Below are 21,708 nucleotides of genomic sequence, written 5' to 3'. Positions count from 1 at the left end.
AATATTAGTCTCTTCTATCCAATCTTGTAGCTGAGTTAGGATGCAGGAGGCATAGAGCTTGGCTTCAACGTCTATTAGGGATATCAGCCTGTAATTAGCGGGGTTGCAACGGTCTCCCTGTTTGAAAATGGGGTGGATGATATTCCCTAGCCAAGATGCGGGGACTTTGTTTTGAGAATATATATAGTTGAAGAGGGGAGTTAAGAACTCTGCCCAGAAATCCGGATCGGTTTTAAAGAGCATATTTGGCAGCCCGTTTGGACCTGCGGCTCCTTCTGTCTTCAGTCTTGTTATTATACCCCTCAGTTGTTTTTTAGAGGTTAGAGGAGTTGCCGTGATCACATTTACTTCTTCCTGGTCCTCTTGGTCTTTAAACGCCGGAATTTCGTTTTTTGTGTTTTTCCCGTTATCCAACTCTCTCCCCGCTGCCTATTGGTATGGTTTGAAACTGTGTTTCCATACAGAGATTGCACATGGTGGGACCAGAAATCCTCTCCTACCCCTGCTTCTTGCTGAAGGCTTACTCCTTTGTTTAGGTCATTAATGATTCCCCCAAAATCCCTGCTATTCGGCCGTTTTCCTGCGCTCAATAGCTTAATCCAAATGGTTTCCTTGTACGTTCTCTTTGCAACCCTTAGTGACTTCCTGTACATACTCCTTGCTTCTTTTAGTTTGCAGTTGTTTATGCTGGTTCCCATTTTTTTTCTATGAGCAGCTGCTCGGACCTCCCGTGCAACACTTCTCTTTTTTTCTCTTAGGTCCAGATTGAACCATGGCTCCTTCCTTGCCTTAAAACATCCCGAATTCCCTGATGCTGCTGGGAATTTGTGCAAGAGGACCTGAATCAGATGTTCCCAGTTCTTTATACATACTTCGTCGAACTGGGTGCTTGAATTGGACATGTGTTGTTTTACAGTGACCAATATACTTTCCAGGCCTCCCCCACGCCATTTTAATTTCTTTAGATTGAACTTCTCGGCATGTTGTAGTAAGGACGGCAGAGTTTGCAGTGCAGTGAGAGATATTAATTTTAGTTATTTGAGGGAAATGGTCACTTTCCAAACGCTTGACTATTTGGAATGATTCTATGCTTGAAGATAGGACCCTGCTTATTATTGTGAAATCAATTATTGAGTGGACTTTACCGCTCAAGTAAGTGATGCCTGCCGGAATGTCGCCCTTTGTTTTTCCATTCAGTATTAGTAAACCTAGGACTCCCAGGTCGCGTACTACTTTATTGATTTTTACTACCTGTTTTTCTCCTAGGAGATTGCTGTTAAAATATCCTGAAATAAACATCGGGCATTGCGCATAAGATCTCTGTAATACTTTTATCAAAGATAATACATTTACAAGTTTCTCCTTCTGGGTTTTCCTCTCCGGGTTGATATAGAAGTTAAACACCAATAGTTGCCAATTCTTGTTTCCTGTTGGTGAGTGATTGGTAATTTTAGTCACTTGTGCCCATGAAAGACCCACGTCCAGCTCTTCTGTTACCCAGTTGTATTTTTGGGTTACGTAAGTTGACAGTCCTCCTCGTGGATGCCCGAAGGGTGATTATCTTTCTGCCAAAATATGGTGTTCTTGGAACCCTGCGATTGGCGAGGGAGAGAGTTTCCATGATTCCTGGATCAGGATTACATCTTGTTGCTGAAAAAAGGTGAGTGTGTCATTCTCAAGAGCCATGTCATGAAAACCATGAACATTCCAGTAACAGAATGAAATACTTTGTGGCATTGTTTTCTTAGGGTTTTGTTTCTGCCTTTGCACACGGATAGAGTTGTTATACTCAATGTTAGGAATTTTGATTATTCAGGATCCTAGGCAACCAGGACCAGTCCGACTGAGCTGCTGATTGCTGACTGATACATTGTTTGCCTTCTGGTGATGTGACGCTATGTCCTGTTATAATTGTCGGCGTTTGACCTCTTGCTCTACGTAAGCAAGTAATTTGTCTTTCCTTCTCACCTGTACCTTTTTTTGAGTTGAGATTTTTCTAGTAGGGGGTAGGGATATCTTGGACACTTGTGCTGCAACAAGATAATACCCCATACACCAAACTGAGTTCTTGCGGAATAAATCTCGACAGCCAGGTCCTTTGAAGCCCATGTTGTTACAGATTCTTCAATGTCCATATTGTGGGCACTCGTTTGGAATTCCACGGATACTAGATCTTGGGTAGTAATCTCTTTGAGCTCTGCTATTTCCTTAAACAGTTTTAGCAGATTGCCTCGATTTAGAATATCTTGGTGCCCCTTTGTTGGATAATCAGGCACAAATGACAGCTTGGATTCAAACGCCTCTGAGTAGTCTTGAGAGACGTTAAGATGTTTTAAAGAAGCTGGTCTTTGGGGGAAAGCGTCATAAGTTGCCAGTTTATTACCACTCCTAAGAGCTGATTGTTGCTCTTGTCCGTCCGTCCTCTCCACAGATTTACCGTTGGTTGTTTGCATCGATCCTGTCTTTAATAACCTTTTTGGACCGAGGGGGAGGCCCCAAGAGATAGCGTACATTTACGTTTGTTTCCCATAATGGTAACACTCAAGGGGTTTGGCCCGATGTTTCCTGTGTTTATATCCTCCTCAAGTATTTCGGTTGTTCTGCTCTCCAATTGTTTCGGCGCTAGCTGCGCATTACTGGCTTCTTCTCCCTGCCGGGGCTTCTTGCCAATTACGCTAATTTTACTCGTGTTGCCTGCCAAATACGATGAAGATGTTATTTGGGAAGGACCTGCATAACCAGGCTCCGTTGTGAGGTCGTTTTTAACTTGTTGATTTCCATGACGCTTTTTCTTGGGAGCCGAGGATGTTGGACTCTGTTGGATTGCGTCTAAAGGGGAAGATTTAGTTATTATGCGCTCTTGTGAGGGTGGACAAGCGGTTTCTCTAGAACCCTGCCAGCCTTCTCTTACTAAGTTTTCTGAAACTTCCTTGATTGATGGTGCCAGGACTCCCTTTGTTTCGTCCGGAGATATTCGACATTTTTCCACCTTTGGAGTGACTTGTTTGAATATGGGGAAAAGGATTCCGTCATCTATTTGTTGTTGCTTTTTGTTCTTTAATCTGGCCTTCCTTGCCTTTTTCCTTTCCCTCTTGGTTGGTTTTCCCGAAATGAGGAATTTATTTGTGAGCTGAGTTATGTCCCTTTCCTTATCTTCGATTCCTGGAATTGTACCTATTTTTTCTTGCCCTGGGACTTCTGATAGATTACTTTTAGCATCTCCTGACGTGTCGTTGGTGTTTGAGGTTGACATAACTTGCTTGGAGTGAATTTCAATGCCAGGATTGCTTGTTCGGGTTAATTTGACCTCCTCTAGGATGTCTTTTAGTGTGTCCGGGAGACTGGCAAATTTTTCGATAATGCTCCCACAACCACAACTAGATTGGAGTTTTTCGTTCACAACAGGGAATTCTGATTTCTCTCCGTTAATCAAATGGGAAGACAGTTTTTCCAATTTCGTATTTATTCCAGAAATGTGTCCTGCAATTATATTGATGGTCTATCTGAACCTCCAGTTTGTCAGATTGATAATTCAGCACCTTTATTGCTTGATCAAGGGTGCCTAGGAGGGTTTGGGCCCATAAATTCGAAGGATTTGATGGCTGATCTTTATACCAATTTTGCTTCTCGTCTGACTCCGGGACTGGGTCCATTGTGCACACTGACGAGATTGTACTTGGCGCTGTTTGACAGAGATGGTTTTGGAGATTTTGATTTCTTGGCATAATACCACTGTCATCCAGGGTTAGCCTTTTTTGCAAGGAGTCGAGACCACTATGGCTGGGCTTATCTGATGGTCATTATTGCCCAGTTCAAAATTAGCTGCTGGCTCTTGGCAGTCGATATTTTTTGATAATATTTCCATCAATTCCTCAAGTTGACAATCGGAAGTTAAAGCGAGAGAATTATGCCCAGAGTCAGACACTGGGAAGGACAATGTTTGTGATTTGCTGGGTTTTGGGCTATCCTCCTTGAAGCTTTTGGATTCCCTTACAGGAATCATTTCTTTGCTTTTCACTGCCAGTGAAGCTAAACTATTCCGATTGTATGCTTTCCTTTTTTCCTATGTTTTTATTAATTCCGTCACCTTTATGGGTGTTTTGTTATGATGCACTTGAACTTTTGCTATGGGCTGGTTTGGATGGTTTGTAAGAGTTAGCTGAGGCGGAGGCTGCAAGGGTTGAGACCCCGTTACATCATTTTTGATATCAATCCCACTCTTGGAACTGGGAGGTGATACCTTGTGTGGAACGATGGGGGTTGGTAATTTGCTTGCCTCAACTGTTGGTGTCGATGAGTAAATTGCTGACAGCGTGTCCTTTAGATAGAAAAATTTATAGAGACCAGCCTTCTGCCGTGAGATTGAAGTTGGTTCTGGGGTAGGTGCTGAGACTAGCCTCTCTCTGGGGCACTCACTGGTGCCTGAAAATCCATTCTGCGACAGAGAGTTAGCCTCCATCTGTTCTTTTCTGCAGTTTAGCTTTCTTTTAGTTTTTTGGTTTTCCGTCGTTTGCCGGACTTTTCCCGATCTCATTCCCAGGTTTAGGCGGGAAAATCCCCTAGTTGACTCTGCTTGCCACTGCTCTACACCGCAACTGGAGTGCTAGAAACGAGCTAATTAATCAGGCCGCGGATACTGCCAGCGTGGCTCCTGGTGACTCCGAATGACTCCAAATGCCTCGAGTACCTATGGGGACTAGACTCAGCTGCCCAAATTGTCCGCTCTATTTACACTCCCTCCTGACCCCCTGCCAGTTTCCACCTGTGTCGCCTGAGCTGCCCTATTGTCACCCACAGCAGACTGACAGCACTAGGCAAGCGGGGTGGGAGATTCTCTGGCGGGGAGCAGGTAGGATGTTACGTGAGCCTTTTTTTGTCGCAGGGGACGAGGGGCGAGGAGAACTGGGCCTGGGCTCCTCAATGTTAATTCCTTGAACCCCTTGGTATGCACCGCAGAATATACAATCAACGGCCTTCGGGACCGCAGCCCAGAACAGCAATGACCACTGCCGGACGTGGCGCTGCGGGAGGGTCCGGTTCCACTCCCCCGAGCCGGGGGACGAGAGGCTGCAGGGCGGCCGTGCAGAAACAAACAGAGTCAAGCCGCCGGCTCACCTCACCTCTGTTCTAACGTTGTTCTGCCGCTCTTCCGACCCACCGACCTCTGCACTGTCCCGGGGAAGATTGATACCAGCCCGTACAATCTCCGTCTCCGTCTCTGTCTGGCGATTTACTCAATTGCTGTGGCTGCTGGGGTTGATGGGGTCGCTGGGTTGCTGGGGGTAGCAATATGGGGCAATGCTGGCAATGCTGGCGATTTACTCAATTGCTGTGGCTGCTGGAGTTGATGGGGTTGCTGGTTTGTTTGGGGTAGCTGGGGGTAGCCGGGGGTTGCTGCAAGGCTGATCAAATCCACACGTTCTCTCCCACAGCTCACCTCTGCTCACCGTTGCTCTGTTCGCTCAGGGGTCGCGGCCCGCATCACGCAGCTCGCCCGGCTTTCGCAGCTCGTTTTACTCTCTCCCCCAAGCTGAGACCACGGTCTCTGGGTCACCGAGCCACTGCCGCCGTATTTCGAGCCTAGTTCCGGCCACCGAGCCGCTGATCCACCACTGCTCTGCCGAGCCGGCCTCCTGCCGATTCCGAGAATCACGGTGCCAGCCCCTGCTTTGGTTCTCCCAGCCTGTGAGGGCCTGCAGCGGCTTTTTACTGGTCTTTTTTCGGCTTTCCGGGGCTTTTTTTTGAGCCGCGCTGCTTCTGCTGCACTCCTCTGCCTCCGTCGTCTCCGTTGTCTGCTGCGAAAACCCGGACCGGAATAGTCTCATTCTCAACAAAGAATATTATGAACTCTGAATTATTACATTCAATGACTTCACGGACACCCAGACGTGTGGGAACTGAAACTGACCTAAGCGGATGCGCAACTGTTACAACCTTCTTTAAAATTATGAACTGCCTTTACTAGAAACATTTTCCGTCTGAGAACTAAGACGAATGTAATTTGACCAATTAGAGCTGTTTTAGACATATAATGTTGCTTTTTCATTGCTGAATTTTACTATACAAGTTGTAGATTAGAGAGGGTCAAAAACTCCTTGACGAACATTCCCTGATTTCCTGACGATATGCTGACGGAGAGGACGGTGACTCTGCTGGACAGTGGTCTGCCCGAGACTCTGATGGACTGATCTGATGCCCTATTGCTTCACGAACTTTTGATTTCTTATGGGCATAAAGACAAAGACCTGAACCGACTTAGAGGACGACTTTTAGCCAGACTAGGTAAATATGCTAACGAACCAATGATCGCTTTTATTTCATGCTTTATTTTAGATAAACATTATTAATTATAAGAATTGTGTCAGTTATTTTTTGAGTGATGTATTCTTTGCATATGGTTTAGAAAGTTGAACGTTGCATCACCCAGCAACCTGCTGATCCATGGCCTATCCATGGGAGGATTTACTGAATTAATGACTAGTTCTTAGTGAGGCAGGTAAAGATAGGTGAATTCAGTGTTCATTAGGAATTTGTGTATTTCCTCCCATTGCAGCGTATGGAGTAGAAAGAATCACCTCTCAAGAAACCATAGGTCTCTAAGGAATGAATGTTGGTGTTATGGGCCCCACCAGTGAATGAGTGCATGAATGTGGTTGTAGAGATCTATGGTCTGTGACGTATAGAGGCATTTAGTATTCCATGCTGGATCACTATCACCACTTTCAGCAGCGTCTCCATCAGTATATCAGTATTCCAAGCTTTGTGTGTCGTCCACATGGTACAAAACGTGGATGCGTAGTGCACATCACTTCAGAGGTTGAAACGCTGACTTTGTGTGAGGAGTGGACCCATTGTCATAACGCGGCGCACAATTGAACAAGGTGTCTTCCTTGTACACCTCGTACTCCGTTGGCAGTGTGGGATAATGCATTGAAGAGAACATCGGCATTTGTGATATTTATACAGTATGGCCGGCATCATTACCATGTCTCTTCTGACACACTGGGATGAGTTTTCTTGAGTTGTTTTTACTCGGATCTGTGCCAAAAGGTAATTTCAACACCGCTATTTCTCTGGCTTTCCCTGTGGCACTGTTGGTTTCAGACTTCTAGGATTTTCTGGTATCTTGAAAGAAATTGTATGTAGAAAGAGGACTACACTGCCTCTTTATTTAGGTCATGCTAAGGTTTCTGCTTAACTGTAGGTTTATTTTTTTTCCATACTGAACTTTCGGCATAAGTATACTTTTAGCTATACAATGCTAAAAAATCTGCATTTACTGTGTACTGTATTTACTCAGTATATCTCTGATAATTTGATTTGTTTATGAATTCTATTCCTTAGTTACTGAATTTTGGTCTTTACCATGCTTGTCTGTCAACTTTGTACACTAAGGAGTAAACTCCTTTGTGCTGAACGTGGGTTAGGCAGTATACTGTGTGAGTGTTGCACCTTATGCCAATGTTACTTATTGTTACTTTTGGTGAAGGTTATGTTTTGAACCCATATACTACTTACTACTTATTGTTACCTCTGCTGGGGCATGTTATTTGCACCCACACACTGTACCTTTGCTGGTGATGGGCATTTGCGCTGAGACCAAATGGTTTACATTTACTTGTGCTGGGGCAAGTTATTTATATCCCAACAATGTTTACTGTTACTAGTGATGGGGCAGAGGATCCTGCAATGCAAATAATACTTGCTGTCATTTGTACTGGGTTACACCCAGATATTACTTACGGTCACTGGTAATGGGGCACCTGCGTCCAAATCGTACTTACATTTATGCTACTGGTGATGGGCATTTCCGTTGTGCCAAACTGTACTTACATTTACATAAGATGGGGCATATTCCTTGCACCCAAACATTGCTTTGTGATGGGGCTTGAGAGTTCTTACCCAAACAAATTCTCATTTTGTAACTACTTACAGTTGCTGGTGATAGAGCATTTTCTTTGCGCCTAGACCATTTCTTTGGGGCATATGGATTGCACCCGCAGGGGCCTGCCTATGTTTTGCACCTTATTATATTGGGCATGTGTATAGCAACTGTTAGGGCACACGTATTGCACCTTTGTGGAGACGGTGATTAGTGTGGGTGTCACTTTAGTTGCACCTCACTATTTTCTATCTGCTAAGGGAAGGGAGAGTCAGGGTGGTTCTCCTGAGTGATTTCTTACCCTGTCCTTAGTATTTCCAGTTAGGATGGTTTGTCTTTGTTATTTCAGATCTTGCATATTTATTTCCTTCTCTGGTCCGTTTATCTTATGTATGGTGCAAGTGAATTCTTAATTCCTTCACTTATCTTCTTTCGATAATGTTGGGTATTTCAATTTGGTCTGCATTGATATTTTCAATTGTTTCTTTAAATAAGGGAGGTGTGTGGTATATCCATCTCTAGGTCTTTCATTCTTCAATTAGTTTTATGTCTCCTGCTGCTCAGCCAATGTGAGGTAATAGAATGCGGATGTGTGCCTGGTTGAGTGAATGTGAGTTGGAGTATGTGGGATAAGCAGAAAGGATGCTGCTCCCAGTGGGGCCATTCAGATTCCTTCCTACCAACTTTTACCTGTAAGCGGAGATACTTACCTTAAAGAATAATCTACTGGCCACCCTGCATCATCATTTACCACAATATGTCATGTGATGTGATTTTTGTCTGCAGATTAAATGCTCCATTGTGGCTCGTCCACCGCAAACACACCCATTGATCTCCAACAAGCCTTTTACCTGTATATATTTGGATCACTGTGGTCCACTGATTTCAGACACTGCGTTCAAATGTATTCTACTTGCAGTTGATTCTTGCTCTAGATTCCTCTGCGTTTGGCCACTGCGCTAGACTGATGCTCAAACTGTTATTAAAGACTTTCATGTCTTTATCAGGACATGTGCATGCACCTCGGACCAGGGTATAGCTTTCATGTCCAAAGCGTACCGGGTTTCAATGGCATCCCTGGGTGTACAGGTGTATTATTCTTCTCCATATAGGCCAGAGAGCAATTCTGTTGTGAAAAGAATGAACCATGACTAAAGCGTTCTTTAACAGCTAGAGTATAATGTACTGGGTGTAGTTGGGTCAACCACTTCTACGGGGTTCAACGGGCTCTCTATAACCTCCTTAAAAGATCTCTGGGTTGACGGACCCCATACAAAGTACTTTTTTTTAGCATCAAGATGTATCTTCCAGACCTTGATGCTGCAGACATTGTGGCGGCAGCCGCAACCTTTGACGTAGATAACAATTGTGCTGTTTTACAGGATCTACAAAAGTTCAGTGATGCTCAATCAAGCAAACACTTGCGCACATTTCCCTATTAAATTACAGACGTTAAGCCTGGAGTATCCGTCTGGGTTCAAAAATTAGTTCTCGTTCGAGAGGTGGCAGTTAAAAAAGGAGTTAGGCCCATCCTACCATGCTCCAGTGCCTGTCTTTGACGTTCGAGGTACAAGAACTGTGATCTTGTCACCTCTTCTTAGTTCTAAAGACACACGCTTTGACTCCTTCAAGCATGTCAAACTACGCCATGTGGCAGATTCTAAATAGTACGCTAAGGACTGTCCATGATACTCCACGAGACATTCCTCTGCAGCCCGTTAGCACCGATGCGGATACTCTCCGGCTTGGGGGAGGGAGAGAGTGACTGAGTCCTCAACCAACAACACGACTGAAGTGAATACAGTCTCTACTACTGAGTTTTCGGGGTGTGCCCCCCCCCCCATTCTTCCCATTAACTGAAAAGAGACGTGTCCCTCTTCAACATTTCAGACATTCCAGTGACTGAAGGAATGGTTTAGGAAAAAGTTCCTTTCGAAATATTCGGCCCTACAAAGATCCTGAAGATTCCATGTGTGTTCAAAGTTTCTATGGGTGATGTAATAGAACCTGGGTTACATTCAGAGGATTGGGATGTTGAAACCGTAAATTCTATATTTTCAGAGCTGGAATATTAGACTGTTTTTGAATCAGGACCTACACCTCGATTCTGCTTGCTAGGCTGATATGTTCGTTTTTAATTATACACAATTGGAAGATTGTCCGACTCCCCCACAATGGAGCTCTAAAAAGCATAAAGAAAAATATGCATTTCACAGGATATGACACTTTAGACCCCACATCTTATATCAAATGAGTCCATACCCAATCAAAAAAATATATACTTACACAGACCAAGTTAATATATACAGCTGTGTTTGTAACCCAGTTAGCCCTTAAAGGCTGTCATTACTGAAAAGACAATTGATTTAAAATCTACTTGGGCAACTAAGCCTTGGTAGGTTCCGTGAACAAAAATCTTATTAAATTCCAACTCAAATGATCTTCTTGAATGATACCGTCCAGCAGACTACAGGTCTGGGATTGGAAAAAAAATTGGAAATGAATGACCAAAATATTCCCTCCAGTCACCACTTTGATAATTGGCAACGCTTTACAAATTATACCAAAAGGACAACTCAATAGCATGGTGCACACTTTCAGGTACATTTAATTCCACACTTTCAGGTCCTAACGTGGTTATTGTGGCCAGTAGACCCTAATGGTAGTCATGCTCGTTTTCTCAATTCCACACCTGGGTTTAAATAAAGCAGACCCGATCCCCGATATTCTCACTCACAACATTCTAGTATGGTTACCACCTATTCAGTGGAAAAATTGTGTCAACAATGGTTGGACCATTCTACACCGCCTGCAGTTAAACATCTTTCCCTTCTGTCCGAAGACTTGGATATTTCAGATTTTCTAATTGGGTCCTGAATCTCCACATTCTAAAAGATTTAATTATTATTCTTATAATGAAATTTGGAAATTGAACCAAATGGAAGCTGCCGCACGTTTAAGACAAATTGATCAGGATAATTTGGGTCAAGTGCTTGCTGTTGTTGATATAGTATTAATACACTGTCTTCTCATATTTATAATTTAAATATCATTGTGTCGTCTCTTATTGATATTATGCAAAGTGATAGGTCAACATTGTATCATAGGCAAAGTCAGCTTAGATTTATTGTGCAGTTTAACTGGATGCTTCAAACTTTTAAGAATGGGTGAGTACCATGGCGCTATTTGAACTGCAGTAACTTATTCTTGCCCTTTAATTTAACAAGCAAACAACAACTGATGACAATGAAAGACGCAACCTACACAAAGCTGCATTTAGAGAAGTTGGAACAATTTCCATTCACTATAGCTGAAACATCTTCAGCTGTGTGGCTGAAGTATGGTGTTCTCTTTACCTATTTCGACATTTCAGTTAACAGATTCCATGAAACATTTTCCTTTTGGTAGATATGAACCACTTGGAGCCATCTTCATTCATGAATTATGGTCACTTCCCTTATAGTGAACATGCCAATAAGGAAGTTTTCCTTACTGGAGAGGAATGCAACTCTTCTTTCGGACATTCACTTGTTTGCAAACATGTTAAGATCCATGGCGTATTTAATACTTCAGCGACAAATTTGGCCAATTCTTTAAAAGAAATACTGGTTGTCCCAATTCTGTCATTCATTACGGTCCTTACAAATGGGAGTTATTTAATTGCTTAGTAATCAAGATTGATGCGGAATATGAGCTGGCGTCCCCTACATCTCTTCCATATCCCAGCTCGTCACTTATTGCAACAACGTCCTGTTCCCCCCCTATTCATGGGATTGTATAAGGCTCGTTGTGGCAGTCCATTCCAACTTTGAAGGCAAATTTCAACAAGCTAAGTAGACTCAAAGCATTATTGCTTGAAAAAGAGGTAGCTCCCACATCTTTTCATGAAACCTTTGAATTGCATGTGGCCAGGACGTCTGGCGAAATGCAGTCATTGTTGAACACAAACCTCCCCCTGCATTTTGGCGAATTTTTAATGTACCCAACACGGCCTCTCTCGCACATTTTTTTTGTAAGATTGTTGGTTCTGGCCTAGTCAGTTCATTCTAAAGTGTCTTTGGAATAATACCGGTTTTAATTCATTCCATTATTTCCAGTGTGTTCTGAGGATTTCTGCTACTGTTATTCCTCATTTGCTGCGTTTTAATACTATTTTTGCTTCTCCACAATGGATGTTCCATTTGCAAGCCCTCTGGAACTACAATTGCTGCAACACTATCGTGAGCGTATGCTTCAGTATTTTGGAATATTTCTACTACATGAACTGTATCGTGATTGGTCGTTAACATTCCAGCATGCCTGCTTTACCTGGTAACAACTGGTGCTCCACTGCCTCTGGTACCCCTTCGAATGGGCACTGAATATTTGCCTGGCTCTGCAGACTCCTGCTGACATGGATATTGAACTGCTAAGGAGTCCCTTAGCAACCCATTTTTAGGACTGTCCCTTGGGTTTGCGTTTTCTCTTGAATAAAAGGTTTGAGCAACTCCTTTTGAGGAAATATGTGCATCGGCACATGGACCACTGAATACAGGCTCTACTAGCACGGATGAAGGTTACCACTAGCTATCTCAGCAGTGGCTGAGACAGTATCATGTGTGCGCTTTGGAACTTGTGACTTGGGCTGTAATTCGATCTTTTGTGGAGTCAGATTCTTTTTGGAATTCCTGACCTTTGAATTGGTGAGTGAAATCATGGATTCCTCCGATGCATCATAATTTTAATATTTTTCGGAATGGACAAATCAGTTCCTACTTAATTTCATTGCCAAAATACAATTTTCTGTATTATTGCTTTTAATTTTTTTTTTTTTTACATTTAAATTTATTGTGTTAGTCTCCCGACCAAAGGGAGGGAGCCGTGTTTCTTGTATGACCTATTGTCATTTTCCCTGTGTTAGCCAAATTATGCATGTTGTAGGCCGCTTTTGTTTTGCACACGTTACTAAATATTACACTTGCATTTGTGCCACATTGTATTTTCACACAGAAGCAGCACATTTCCGCATTTATTCTTTTCCTGGGATTTATTCCCAACAGCCTATGTAAGGTCAAATAACATTGCCCCTTGTTCTCACACTTGCACCTAGACATAATGAAATAAATGCAGCTGCTGTTTTCTATACACATCTCGTCATAACTGAGGACAGGGGTTCTGCCAACACACAGAGCAAAGGCCCTGAGACTAGGGTGTGGAGTCAGATGAGATGCACAACATACACCTATGTATGCTAAGGTACGGGGTCCGCCACTAAACTCAGAGATCTATAGTTTATACCCACTTCGCTTTAGTAGTACGGGAGGGTTTAAGCAGACCTGTCAGATAACATGATAGGTCTCTTTATTGTATATGGTTTATGAACCATGCAGATGACATTATCGACATGCATTTCGTTTCTAATTCTGGCACAAATATTGCATTTTAGAGCAGGATTGTTTAAATAAACATTGTAAACTTCATTCAGGTCTGTTTTCTATTTTATTGTGGACAAGTAAGAGTGAGAGATTGAAAAATGTGTGTCCTGTTACCGCAATCCCTAAGAGGGTCAGGAGTGTGTTCTGGCGTGCCAAATCACGTCTCTCTGGAAAAGTTAGGAGGGCAAGTGAGGCACTACAGCTAGTTGGGCACATAGATACTGATGTGGTATGGTGACTCAGTCCCCTACAGACTGATGTTCTGGGGTCCCAAACAGTTCTGTTCCGGAGCAGAATCCCTGCAACACTTGCGAGTGTGAAAAAGGTCCAGACTTTTGCTTTGCATGCAGTGACAATGTTGAGGTATGATCAAATGTAATCAACGAAGAACACACAGTTAGCACAGAAATAGGTGGAGAACTGTGGCTGGAAGGCCAGAAATTAGAAGTCCAAACTTCAGCATTTTGGCACGAGCTGGTTACCTTGCGTTTTAGGGAGTTTAATTTGAAGCAGTTGTATGCCAACTGATATGCAAGATGAACCAAGCATTAAGATGATCTCTTTGCCATTAGCCTGGGCTCGAACCATACAGCTGAATGAGCGAATTAAGGCATTCAGTGCAAGACGTGTGAGACGTGTGAGACCCAGGTGTCAAAGAACAAGTTACTTACCTTCGGTAACTATGTATCTGTAAGAAACATTAGTTAGTTAGATTCCTCACCTTAGAATATCCCCAGGCTGGATCCGGAAAGATTTTATATCAGCAATACCCCTTGCGCGTCACTAGGCTTCGTCTGCGGGTCCGGCGGCGGAATGACTGAGTACTTAGACGCCGCCCTCGCGCGCTGACGTCAGTTCTTGTACACAGCTTTCCGCACCAAGAACGCAGAGCCATGCAAGAGACAGACACTGGTGCCAAAAAGTCTAGGGTCCTGAAAAGGATAACCTTAGATGTCGGTTCGCAGAACGGGGAGGATGGGTGGGTCAGTGAGGAATCTAACTATTTAATGTTTCTTACAGATACATCATTACCGAAGGTAAGTAACTTGTTCATCTGAAAGAAACACGTTAGATTCCTCGCCTTAGAATAGATACCCCAGCAATACCAACCCCGGCGGTGGGTCTGCGAACCAAGATCACACCAGAAAGTCCTGGAGAACAGAACGGCCAAAGAAGCAGTCTCTCCGGACTTGGCTGTCCAGGCAATAATGCTTGGCAAACGTGTGCAGCGAGGCCCACGTTGCTGCCTGACAGATGTCCTGCAAGGGGATTCCTCGGCCCAGGGCTGTAGTCGCCGCTGTGGCCCAAGTGGAATGGGCCCTCAGCCCTACAAGAGGGTCCTTTTTAGCCAAGGAGTAACAAGCTTTTATACACAATACGACCCACCACGAGATGGTTCGCTTGTGTACTGCCTGCCCCTTCTTAGCACCCACGTAGCCAACAACGAGTTGGTCGTCCACCCGGAACTGTTTGGTGCGGTCCAAATAAAAGGACAGCGCCCGTTTTGGGTCCAGACGGTGGAGCCTCTCTTCCTCTTTCGAAGGATGCGGAGGAGGAGAGAAAGTGGGCAACGTGACAGACTGCCCGATGTGAAAGGCAGTCACCACTTTCGGAAGAAAGGAAGGACGAGTCCGGAGGACAACCATGTCCGGATGGACAGAAAGAAAAGGAGGCTTAGAAGATAGAGCCTGGAGCTCACTCACCCGTCTAGCCGAGGTGATGGCTACCAGGAATGCAGTCTTAAGTGTCAGAAAATGAAGGGGACAATTATGAAGAGGCTCAAAGGGAGCGCACTTCAGCTAGGTCAAGACCAGATTCAAATCCCACTGAGGCATTACGAAGGGGACAGGAGGAAACATGTGAGTAATGCCTTTGAAGAAACGAGAAACAGGGGATTTTAAAAGAGAAGGCTGATCAGGAAGCCGTAAGAAAGCAGAGATAGCAGAAAGATAACCTTTTAGGGTGCCCAGAGCAGAGCCCTGCTGGCCATGGAAAGAAGAAAGAGGAGAACCTCAGAAAGAGGAGTGGAAAGGAGATCCACAGCCTTTGCTGTGCACCATGCCACAAATTTGTTCCACCTGCAGGCGTATACCGTTTTTGTGGAGGGACGCCTGGCTGCCACAATCACATCGCAGACTTCAGGAGGCAAGTCAAATGGCATCAACTGTCGCCGCTCAATCTCCACGCATGGAGGTGGAGGACCGTCCCCTGCTGCTGCGACAGAAGGTCCTCCTGAAGAGGCAGTCGGATCGGGGGATCGATTGACTGACTGAGTAGCTCGGGATACCAGTACCTTCGTGCCCAATCCAGGGCCACCAAGATGACTTGGGCCCGGTCGCGTCTGATCTTCTTCAGCACTCTGGGCAGAAGTGGTATAGGCAGAAAGGCGTACAACAGACCGCAACTCCACTCGCGGCGAAAGGCGTCCCCGAGCGAGTGCTGCCTTGGAAACTCCACCGTGCAGAACTGCTGACATTGCGCGTTCTCTTCGGTGGTGAATAGATCTAACCAAGGCTCTCCCCACTGCCTAAAGAGGCCTTGCGCCACATCCGAGTTTAGACGCCATTCGTGATCCATCATGCACCGGCAGCTGAGTTTGTCTGCTCTGGCGTTCAGACAGCCCGCCAGATGTTGAACCACCAGGGTGATGCCCTGATGTTCCAGCCATGTCCAGAGGTGCAAAGCCTCCTGACAAAGGGTCCACGACCCCACCCCGCCCCGTTTGTTGCAATACCACATGGCAGTGGTGTTGTCCGTGCACTACACTTCCCCGGACAACGGGAAGGAATGCCTTCAGTGCAAGTCGGATCGCTCTCAGCTCCAAAAGGTTGATATGGAGCCGAGACTCCGCTGGAGACCAGAGTCCTCTGATCTCCGCCTCCCCCATGTGGCCCCCCCATCCCAGGAGGGACGCATCTGTCACTACTACATGCTCCGGTTGGGGTAGGGAGAGGGATCTGCTGCTGACCCAATCGCGGTCCGTGAGCCACCACTGCAACTGCTTTGCAGTGCCCTCCAAGATCAAGACATGGTCGGACAGGTTGCCCCGATGCTGGGCCCACTGAAACTTCAGGTCCCACTGCAGAGCCCGCATTTGCCACCTGGCGTGATGCACTAACAGGATGCAGGGGGCCATCAGACCCAGAAGCCGCAGCACCAACCTGACCGATACCCGGGATAGAGGCCGAAAGATGGGAATCGGAGCCTGAATATACCGGACTCGCTGTTCCAGAGGATAAGCCCGGAACTGCGCCGAGTCCAGAACCGCTCCGATGAAGAGGAGCTTCTGGGAGGGACTCAGATGCGACTTTGGCACATTGATGGAGAACCCCAGCAAATGCAGGAGGTCGGCCGTAGTCTGGCGGTGGGAGACGACTTGCTGGGGCGAGCCCGCCTTCAACAGCCAGTCGTCGAGATAGGGGAAGACTGGAACCCCTGATCTGCGCAGATGAGCTGCGACCACCGACATCACTTTCGTGAACACCCGAGGGGCACTGGTGAGGCCGAAGGGGAGCACCGTAAACTCAAAATGCTCCTGACCCACCGTAAACCGCAGGTAACGCCGGTGGGCCGGCAGGACGGGGATGTGAAAATAAGCGTCCTGCAAGTCCAACGCTACCATCCAGTCTCCTGGGTCCAGGGCAGCCAGAACCTGAGCTAAGGTGAGCATCTTGAACCTTTCCTTCCGGGGTGAGGCGTTGACGCTCCTGAGGTCCAAGATAGGGCATAGGCCCCCTTTGCCCTTCTTGGGAACCAGAAAGTAGTGGGAATAACAACCACGGCCTACTTCTGGACCAGGAACGCGCTCGACGGCCTCTTTGGCCAAGAGGGCCGTAACTTCCTCCCGTAGAAGATTCAAGTGATCCTCCGACATGCGGTGGTACTGCGGTGGCATGGCTGGAGGGGTCGTCTCGAAGGGGAGGGAGTAGCCCCTTCGGACGATTTGCAGCACCCACCTGTCCGAAGTGATGGAACGCCAGTGGAGCAGGTGATGGCGAACTCTGCCTCCCACTGGCGAGGAATGGGCCTGAAACCACGGACTAGGAGGGCTTTGAGGCGGATGCTGCTGGGGTGGATGTGGATGGACCGGCACGTTGTCCCCCTGTACCGCCTCGGTGGAATCCACGTCCACGACCGCGTGGAGGTTGGTTCTGCGGCCTGTGGCTAGGCGGACCTTCCTTGGCCACGAAAGGGGCGAAAAGCGGAAGTTTGAGGTCGCGGGGCCAAGAGACCCAAGGACTTGGCCGTAGCCCTGGAGTCCTTAAAGCGCTCCAGCGCACTGTCCGCTTTGTCGCCAAAGAGGCGAGCACCATGAAAGGGCATGTCCATGAGGGTGCTCTGGATATCCCCGGAAAAAGACGTGGACCGCAACTAGGCGTGACGACGAAGCGCCACCGTGGACGACATTGCCCTGCCAAGCGAGTCCGTCGTGTCCAAACCACATCAGATGGCATACAGCGCTGCGTCCCGCCCGTCGGCAAGAGCCTGGGCGAGCCGTGTCCGGGCCTCCTCCGGACACAGGGGCAGCACGTCCTCCACCGTATCCCACAGAGAGTGGGAGTAACGGTCCAAGAGACAAGCGGTGTTAATAGACCGCAGCCCTAAACTAAGGGAGGAGAACAGCTTTTTGCCAAACTGCTCCAGCCTCTTGGATTCCCGTTCCGGGGGGAGCAGACGGGAAGGAGGTCTGGGAAGTAGAGGCCTGGATAACCAGGCTCTCAGGGGTGGGGTGTTGGGACAGTAAACTGGGGTCGCCCAGAGCAAGGCGGTGGCGTTGGGCCATGCTCCGATCCACAGGAGGTACTGTGGAGGGCTTGGACCAGGTGCCCTTGAGAACATCTATCAGTGCTTCGCTAAACGCCACCTGTGGCTCCGAGGAGCTTGCTGACGGTTGGAGCACTTCAGTGAGGAGGTTAGTCCTCACGGCCACAGTAGGGAGCTCCAGCCCGAGGGCTTCGGCCGCCTTATGCAACGCCATAGAAAAGGTAGCACCTTCCTCCGAAGCCACGGTCGGAGGAGAGATGAACCCAGTGTCAGGGGAGGTATCGAGTCCACTGGCATCCCCCATCTCATCTGGTCAGTCCCATGATAACTGGCCCTGGTGGGCCAGAGGGTTCAGACCACTCCCAGTTGCCACCGTCATCCGATTCCTGATAAACAGGGGGAATAACCGGAGCCGGACGGAAGATTAAATGGTCATCCATCGGCGTCTGATGCGGCGCCGGGCCTGGACCGGGGTTGAACCGGGGGAACAGCGTCATCTGGAGACGGCGCTGGGGGTGACACCGGTGCCGACGCCGGCGGAGGAGGCGTTGTGAGGTCGACCAGCATCTACAGATCCAGGCCTGGATCCCACGGGGACTTGCGGCGTCGGGACCGAAGTCGACGACTGTGCCTGGGCCGGAGCCGCCGGCTCGCTAGGCCGCCCAGTCAAGCCCACGGGGCCCGAAGGCGCACCGGCAGGCATCGACAGCGGAGCCAGGCCCCTTATGGCCGAGAGGAAGGCACTGATCTCCGCTGGAGTCGCGTCAGTCCCAGGGACCGGTGGGTAAGGGGACGGACGCGGCTCCAGTGGAGCCACGGGGGACGGACACGGCTCCTGCGGAGCCACGGGGTTGGTACCACCCGGACCCTCTACAGAGTCGCACGACCGGCGAGGAGAGTCCGTAGAGCGATGTGGTCTCTTGGACTGCTTACCATGCTTCGACTTACACGAAGACTTGGAACCCGACGAGCGGTGATGGTGGCTGCGGCTCCGCGACCGGTCCTTTGACCTCCTCCTGGACCGGGACCGTGAACGGCGCGGAGCAGAGTGCCGGAAGCTCGAGAAGCTTGCAGGGCTGCTCCCGCCTAGCCTTCGAGGTCAAGGCCTGGCAGTCGAGGCACGACTCGGAATCATGGTCAGCCTCGAGGCAGCAAAGGCACCGGCGATGGTGGTCCGTTACCGACAGTCGGTGACAGGAGTCACAGGCTTTAAAACCAGGCATCCTACCGGCACCAGTTCAAGTCGACGAGTAGACAAAAGAGTCCAAAAAGTTTTAGTCAAAAAGTGACTAAAGGGGTAAGCTCTTCCCGGATCAGTGCTGTCTGGCGCGGAAAAAAGAAGAACTGACGTCAGCGCGCGAGGGTGGCGTCTAAGTACTCAGACGACGTCATTCCAGCGCACGCCGCCGCCGACGGACGCGGAGCCGCAGACGACGCCTAGCGACGAGCAAGGGGTATTGCTGACGAAAAATCTTTCCGGATCCAGCCTGACACCTGGGGATATTCTAAGGTGAGGAATCCAACGTGTTTCTTTCAGATGTTTGTTTTACGTTATATAGCATTACAACAAGAAATGGTTGTGTGCCTCGCATACGCACAAAGCCCATCTGAGCAGGCTTAAGGAACTGGCAGTTTGCAAGCAAGCTGTAAATATGTTTGGTGACAGATATTTTTGACACATTAGCAGGAGTCGACAACAATGAAACAAGGTGAAAATTGGATGACATTTTTCAATCCAGAGAAGATGGCTGTCTGCGGTGTAATGGCTTTGCACACATCGGCAGCCATTTCAGAATTGGGTTTCTCATTCTTTAGTATTTGTGAAGTATCAATAAAGTATCCACATTTACAAACAGTCAATGATAGCCATGATGCCCATATTATTTAACCTTTTTTGTCCACTTAATCATTGTTCACCATTTCAAGAGAGCAAACTTATGCAAAACACTGCATCAGTCATCTTGGAATTGTAAACATTGATAAAGAAAGATGAACACTCTTGTATGCACAATGAGCAATCTTTTGAAGTCTTTTGACTTGCTTTATTAATAACTAATCAGAATCACCATTCTAAGATAGCCTCCTACAACAGTGTCCTCATGAAATGTGCACACTTTTAGCGTCAGCAAGCGGACTCGTAGGACAGTCAGTGGAAATGAAAAAAAATAATCGAAGGATACACTTGCTTAACAGCCTTAGCATTAAAGGGTACTGTTTTGTAAGTGGATGAGCACTAGAAAAATGCCATAACTCTGTGATCTGGGGTAATGGCTGAAGCCTCAAGAACCACTCCCCCATTCTATATATATTGTGGTGTGTGAAAACAAAATGTAAATGACAATTTAACAGACCAATGGATGAGGAGCACTGACCCAAAGCTCCTCCATTACATTTTTTATGTAAGATTTTTGATAAAACAAAAAACAAAAAACAGAGGACAGTCAGCTAAACAGTCTCAAAGGTTAGACATATAAAGGGAAGGACAATTCGTCCACCCAAGCCAGAATGTTGGTGGACCTGGAAAGATTACTTGCTCAAAGGAGGAAATCATGTCATGCACACAGCCTCACACGAGTGAAACTCATGATTTGCTGAAGCCCCAACATCTCAAGCTGGTCAATAGGTTCACCCTCAGATGGACGATCCATGCGGGCATTAAAATCACCCTACATTATGGATTTCACTGCTGTAACTATAGCAAGAGATGCAAAGCCTGTTAATGCCACAAACGAAGGGTTAGGATTAGCTTGAGAAGTATAAAATTAATGTAATAGTCCCTGCAATATCACCGTGTTTCCCAAGACTCCTGCATTTTAAAGTCTCCATTTCAGACCGTTGCAGGTATACATTATTATGGATATTACTATTTTAATCAAGACGTGTTTTACAACTAAATGGTTTTATAATATGCATACAAACAATGAAAAGGATAAAAGGTATGTTTCTTCTAATTTTCCTATAGCAAAGATCCTTTGTTCCTCATGTCTCTTCATTCTTGAGAAGTCAGATAGTTCTTGAAATGGTTCTATATCTGGCTCCAAGCACTTCTCATCTCTTTGGATATTAATTTGATCCACAACATTTTTTTTTTTTACGATTTCAGTTTTGTTCCTCTGCCCTCTGAAATGTTTCCTCTGCATTCCACCACGTGCCCTAGCTGCATTGTATATAACTTGTTCCAATTACTAGTCTCAACTGCCTTTCGTAGTTTTCCCTCATCTGCATGTCATGCCATTGCATCCCACATACCTCCATCCCATTAAATGTGCCCCCCTCTGCATTCCATAGATCGCCATCTCATCAAACCTCTCCCCGGCAATCCAAATACCTCAGCGTCACTCCATGTGTCCCATCTACTTTCTACGAAGATTCTGCATCCCATCCGATTTCAAAGCTTCATTCATTTTCAGTGTCCCCTCGTCATTGTATGTTTTGATACAATTCTACGTCTCAATGTCCTCTCAGTTTTACATATGTACTGGAGGCATCCCACATGTGTTCAGCATTCTAGTGCATCCTCGGTTTCATGTCAATTTCACATGTCATGCACTCAACATTCCAGGCAATTTCCCTTAATTGTGCATACTTAGGGCATTATTTAGGGTTTGGCAGATGGGCTACTCCATCAAACAAGCAGTGGCAAAGCCA

At 46.7% G+C, this 21,708-nt stretch overlaps 1 protein-coding gene across 2 annotated transcripts in view; it reads right to left on the bottom strand.

Annotated features, from left to right (window-relative positions):
• The window catches only part of SERPINE2 (serpin family E member 2), a 323,804-nt gene that overhangs the window by 36,780 nt on the left and 265,316 nt on the right, over window positions 1-21,708 (bottom strand). The window lies entirely within an intron of this gene.

This window comes from Triturus cristatus, chromosome 11 (genome assembly GCF_964204655.1).
Source record: "Triturus cristatus chromosome 11, aTriCri1.1, whole genome shotgun sequence".
Lineage (NCBI taxonomy): Eukaryota > Metazoa > Chordata > Amphibia > Caudata > Salamandridae > Triturus > Triturus cristatus.
The sequence above is the reverse complement of the archived record's forward strand: the minus strand, read 5'-3'. Positions and strand labels throughout refer to the sequence as shown.